General features: G+C 37.9%; 2 protein-coding genes across 2 annotated transcripts in view; both read right to left on the bottom strand.

The window, feature by feature from the left end:
- Positions 1-4,326, bottom strand: part of LOC107571273 (zinc fingers and homeoboxes protein 2-like) — a gene marked incomplete at its 3' end in the record, with an annotated part of 9,113 nt that extends 4,787 nt beyond the window's left edge. Inside the window, exon 1 of the mRNA XM_016257589.1 lies at positions 4,194-4,326. The remainder of the gene's footprint in view (positions 1-4,193) is intronic.
- Positions 1-6,474, bottom strand: part of LOC107571272 (collagen alpha-1(XIV) chain-like) — a 60,428-nt gene that overhangs the window by 2,767 nt on the left and 51,187 nt on the right. The window lies entirely within an intron of this gene.

The raw sequence follows: 6,474 nt of genomic DNA, 5'->3' as shown, positions 1-6,474 counted from the left end.
GTGTGTGTGTGTGTGTGTGTGTGTGTGTGTGTGTGTGTGGTTGGACAGGCGTGCTGAGGAGAATGACACACATGATTATCATCTAATAAGTGAGTGAAGGACTCGAGGACGGGTTCGGGATCACCGCTGGTGTTGAACTGAATCACAATTACATTCTGATGCATTTGGGTCTCTGGGAATCAAACCCATGATATTAGAATAAATGATCATCAGTGTCTCTCCCTCACGGCGTTTCTGTGAAACACAACAGCATTCGATCGAACAATCGCCAGCCAAAAGATCACAGGAGAAGCAAAGTCATGCGTGTTTAAACTCTCACATCTGTCGTCTATCAGGTCTGATCCCGGCGGAAACACACACACTGTTACCATGGAGACCACAGACACCGGACGCTCATGCAGACACACGCGTGTCCCGTGTTTTCTGTGTTCCAGCACAACTTCAGACCAGTGGGATTTTAATATCGCATTTGGAATTAGACTTTATTTGTATATTTTCTGCTTTCATGTTAATTTTAGTTAAAGCTTTAGTCATTTTTAGTAGTTTTTGTTGCTTTTAAATATCTCTATATATTATTCATTTTAATTTGAGTTTTAGTTCTAGTTATTTTAGTACATCAAGTTAAACTAAATGAAAATGAGAAATGTTGCCTTGGAAACTAGCTGAAATAAAATACGGTTTTTTATATATTAATTTATTTCAGTTAACATTCATTTCATTTATTCACATAACGGAAATATTTTTTATGGTTTTATTGTTAGTTTAGTTAACCTTGCTTTAAATGTAGTAACTTTTATTGTACATTTGATTCATTTATTAATTTACTGTAGTAGATTATCAGCTGAATTCTACACTGTTAGAAAGAGTTACATTGTATTTGTCCTGTTTGTAATCTTTGTTTTTGTCAAAACTGGTATTGAGAATTGTGAAATTTCACTGTTATCTAAATATTTATGTTTGCATCCTTATTTTCAGCAAAATATACTTGATATACACTACCAGACGACTACTATCAGAACGATTTTTTATGTTTTACAGGAGTGTCTTCTGCTCATCAAGGCTGCTTTTATTTGATCAAAAATACAGGAAAAAAATTAATATTGTAAAATATTATTATGATGCAAAATAACGTTTTTCTATTTTAATATACATTAAACTGTACTGTATTTCTGTGATGCGCAGCTGTATTTTCAGCATCATTCCTCCAGTCTTCAGTGTCACATGATCTTCAGAAATCAGTATAATATGCTGATTTATTATCCGTGCATTTATTTAAAATAGAAATATTTCTTTCTTTTTTTGAAAGAAATTAAAACTTTTATTCAGCGAGGATGCGTTAAAAGTGATGGCTAAGATTTATATTGTTAGAAAAGATTTATATTTTGAATAAATGCTGTTCTTTTGAACTTTTTATTCATCAAAGAATCCTGAAAAAAGTATCGCAGTTTCCAAAAATAATATTGTGCAGCACAACTGTTGATAATTCTGATAATAATCAGCATATTATACTGATTTCTGAAGATCATGTGACACTGAAGACTGGAGGAATGATGCTGAAAATACAGCTGCGCATCACAGAAATACATTACAGTTTAACAGAGATTCACATAGAACAAAGCTGTTTGAAACTGTAATAACATTTTGCAAGATTACTGTTTTTTCCTGTATTTTTGATCAAATAAATGCAGCCGTGATGAGCAGACTTCTTTAAAAAACATTAAAAATCTTACTGATCCCAAACGTTTGACCGGCAGTGCACATCGTTTTGATCATATCGTCCACTCCTAATCGTGTTAAATAATTGTGATTACAATATTGAGCAAAAGAATCGTGATTATGGTTTTAAAAATCTAAATAAATGAGTAAATGTACTGCCCAGTAATACAAGTAGTGCTGTGGTGAACCAGCTCAGTGTTTGAACTATGTTTAATGAGTTCTGATCACATGACTGACTGTAAGCTTTACATTTAAAGCAGAAAGTAGCTTAAATAACTGCTACATTTCGGTAGAACTGAACATTTACATTCTGTTTAACATATTCAAGCGTAATGCTAATCAGAGGAGCACATGCAAACAAAAAAAACATTTAAAAATGGACTGATTTTAAATATGATTTCACATTAAATCAAGAGTTAAATCTATCAGATAATGAGAGTGAGTTGAGTTTTGTTGTGCTTGTCTTGATTCCTGTTTTATAGGAACGGTTAGATTTATATACATACCCAGTATGCAAGAAGTATTATGCACAAAGACTGTAATGTGTCTCTTTCTCAGGAATGATTCTCATTAGCTTAATGCAATTTTTGATCATTTTTAAGTAAAGCACTTAGAATGACCTTTGTGTATGAACGTGCTATATAAATAAACGTACCTACAGTGACTAACGAATCTGAAGTCCTGCACATTCACAGAAAATAGCCTTACAAAATAGTTTTTTGTAATTTCTTGACTTTCATGTGGCACGTATAATGAACATCACATATGAGAACATGCTGAATTTAGAAGCTAGATACAGTATATTCAGAACATAACTGATAAAATCATGAGAAAATCTCTTATTGCTCTTAAAACGGGAGCGATAGGATATTATTTCAGGGTGAAATGTGACTCGCACAAGGTTATTTTTCTCAGATTCATACTGATTCGTGATTCTGGTTCAGTGCTGCAGCTGTGAGCCGATTATCGTTCCCAGCAAACCCCTCCCATTAGCATGCCATCATCCAATCAACATAAAGCACTGAAAACAGGCTTACTGTGGGTTTGTGAGCTTCCTCACTGATGAAGAGCTCGTCAGCATCTCCCCATCATCAGACGAGAGATGACTGTTAGAACCTAAACTCATCACTGGAATATAAAACCAGATGTTTCTCAGTTACACTGTGTGTGTGTGTGTGTGTGTGTGTGTGTGTGTGTGCAATGCAAAACAATCCCGATGCTCCCAAACAGGCTTGATTTTCTTCATGTCAGACATTATTAATGTTTCTAGTGTTTGTGTTCATATCGTGATCATGTGACCTACAGAAGTGAAACCGCGGTTACCTTGGAAACCGTGACTGATCAGAAGTTATTTCAGGTTAATTGGGACATTTTCCCAGTCATCTCAACGGCAAACAAGCCTAAGTCTAATTTTTCCCAAAATGTTAGTTTCGTTAATGTTTCACAAAAGTTGCAGCTTGATCTGGTTTTGTTTTCACAGTAAACAAACGTTACATTCCTGTTTTTTATTACTTCCAGATTGTAATTTTATTTCGGTTGCATTATTTCAGAAGTGGTTTCTGAAACATTGAACTGCAACCAAAATACGACGTTGTGTGAAGTTGTAAAACCGATGTGTGTTTGAGGAGCGGAGCATCATCCTCTAGAGACGGAGTACACTCACAGACTTCAGTGCTGGGGAGTAACGCGTTACATGTAACGGAGTTACAACACAAATGTAACTGTGATCGATTACAGCTACTGAGAAAAACTGTGTCATTAAATTACAGTTATGGAAATGTTAATGATTACGAAGGGGGTTGCATCTGAATATTTTCACACAGATACAGATTTGATTGATTTCTTTCCCAAATTGCATTGACTGCTTTACAGTACGAGACACCAATGTTTCAGGAGTTATTCCATAACTGTTTTATTCCCTATTTGGGTTTATGTAGGCTATATGCTTTATATTTTAAGACCCCAAAGCATTGTTAGACGCCTGTGTTTGCTGTCTATGTAAAGATTTGATTTCACTGCTATTAAACCATATCTAGTTATGATCTCAAAGTTTAAAAAAAGCTGCTAAAGTCTGATTCTGTGGTGGCGGTGCTTTAAAATTAAATGATTGTAATCTTAATTCAAGTGATAATTCAATCAGCGTTGAACACTACTGTGAGGTTTAAATGTTTCTAAATGATTAAAACATTCGAAAATAGTTTCACTACTTGTTTATAGAGTGACTGTAACCAAAGTAACGTTCCCAACACTGACACACTCACATCTGATGATGATGAAGATGATGAAGATGATGCACGCGCTCTGGCACTCAGCTGCTCAACTAAACACGGCTTCATCAGGAACCGTTCACTCACCCGCAGCCGGTGTCGCTCGTGTCAGGCCCGTTAACGAGCGCGGCTAACCGGCTAACGGCGCTGCCTTTCCGCCGCAAACTTTTCTTAGTCGCACTAACAGCGAGTTCAAACGCAAGAGCTCACCTTCTGAGAACGCGTCGCGCCGCACCGGAGCCCAGACGAGGACGGAGGAAAGCCGAGCTCGGGACATCCACGGTAACCGACACATGATCCGGTGCGTCAGAGACGCGCGAGGGCTTTCATTCAGAGCTTCTACACAAACACCAATCAGCCGCTCTTTACTCTGGGTCTACACTCTGGGTCTACACTCTGGGTCTATACTCTGGGTATACTCTGGGTTTACTCTGGGTTTACTCTGGGTTTACTCTGAGTTTACTCTGGGTATACTCTGGGTTTACTCTGGGTTTACTCTGGGTTTACTCTGGGTTTACTCTGGGTATACTCTGGGTTTACTTTGAGTTTACTCTGGGTATACTCTGGGTTTACTCTGAGTTTACTCTGGGTATACTCTGGGTTTACTTTGAGTTTACTCTGGGTATACTCTGGGTATACTCTGGGTTTACTCTGGGTATACTCTGAGTTTACTCTGGGTTTACTCTGGGTATACTCTGGGTTTACTCTGGGTATACACTGAGTTTACTCTGGGTTTACTCTGGGTCCCCTGCAGCACTCACTCAAACACAGCCCTTCAGAGGACTCACTTCACATCTGCATTCATGACTAGATATAGATATAGATAAAGATAAACCTTTCTCCATCATTCAGACGTTTAGAAAGATCACAGATGATGACACATGTGATCTCGCTTCTGGTTTTATTGAGTTTACTCTGGGTATACTCTGGGTTTACTTTGAGTTTACTCTGGGTATACTCTGGGTTTACTTTGAGTTTACTCTGGGTATACTCTGGGTTTACTCTGAGTTTACTCTGGGTATACTCTGGGTTTACTCTGGGTTTACTCTGAGTTTACTCTGGGTTTACTCTGAGTTTACTCTGGGTATACTCTGGGTTTACTCTGAGTTTACTCTGGGTTTACTCTGGGTTTACTCTGGGTTTACTCTGGGTCCCCTGCAGCACTCACTCAAACACAGCCCTTCAGAGGACTCACTTCACATCTGCATTCATGACTAGATATAGATATAAAGATAAACCTTTCTCCATCATTCAGACGTTTAGAAAGATCACAGATGATGACACATGTGATCTCGCTTCTGGTTTTATGACAGTAATTTATTGAAAATGATGCCCACTTCTCTCTCAAATAATAACTGTTTCAAACAAACACAATTGTGATTTGTAGTTTGCGATTTAAGGCAAAATGTTGACTGATTACACTCAAATGAGTATGACAAGTTTTCTGAAATGTTACATTTAAAAAAGCTAATTCTTATTAAATATCAACTGTTTTTCAGAATCTGAACATTGGTTCATAATGCTTGTGTGATTTTATTGTCATATTAGAGTTAAAGGTTTTTCCAGAGGAGATTTGGGATTTCTCTCTTTATCATAAATCAGAAAATACGGTCAACAGACAGATTTTCATCATGTTTTCAGGAGTAAAGTGTTGCATAAATCAGTGTGAATGAAATATGAACAAACCTTGAGAATACAGAGAGGATTAAACTGTAACGTTTGCTGTTTGTAAGAGACAAAACTCTTTAAAGATGCAATGAAATAAGTGCAATAAATAAAGACTTCAATGATTATTTTGGATGTTTTCTTTCCAAAATCGACCAGTGCATGAAAAAACAATCACTTTGCCAGTAGTGTCTTGCCTTAAAGGGTTAGTTCACCCAAAAATGAAAATTAGCCCATAAATTACTCACCCCCAAGGCATCCTAGGTGTATATGACTTTCTTCTTTCAGACGAATCCAGTCGCAGTTATATTAAAAATGGTCTTTGATCTTTCAAGCTGTTTAAGGCACTCAGCGGGTGTTGCATGCATCAGTCCAAAAGAAGTTAAATAAAAAGCGCCCATCCATAAAAAAAGTGTCTCACACGGCTCCGGGGGGTGAACAAAGGTCTTCAGTAGCGAATCGATGCGTTTTTGTTAGAAAAATATCCATATTCAGAACGTAATAATCACTTTAATGTAGCTTGCGCTCACAGTTCAATACCACGACTGAGGTGCCCTTGAGCAAGGCACTGAACCCCCAACTGCTCCCCGGGCGCCGCAGCATAAATGGCTGCCCACTGCTCCGGGTGTGTGTTCACGGTGTTTGTGTGTTCACTGCTGTGTGTGTGCACTTTGGATGAGTAAATGCAGAGCACTAATTCTGAGTATGGGTCACCATACTTGGGCACATGTCACGTCACTTTCACTGTTGTACAGAGAAGCAGCTCCGGGAGCATGACGCATGAGGTCAGCGCTGCGCATGCGCCGGTGAGTCTCATGAAAACCAG

Source organism: Sinocyclocheilus grahami, unplaced genomic scaffold, assembly GCF_001515645.1.
Source record: "Sinocyclocheilus grahami isolate Dianchi unplaced genomic scaffold, SAMN03320097.WGS_v1.1 scaffold1574.1, whole genome shotgun sequence".
Taxonomy (NCBI): Eukaryota; Metazoa; Chordata; class Actinopteri; order Cypriniformes; family Cyprinidae; genus Sinocyclocheilus; species Sinocyclocheilus grahami.
This window is presented reverse-complemented; position numbering and strand designations above follow the sequence as displayed.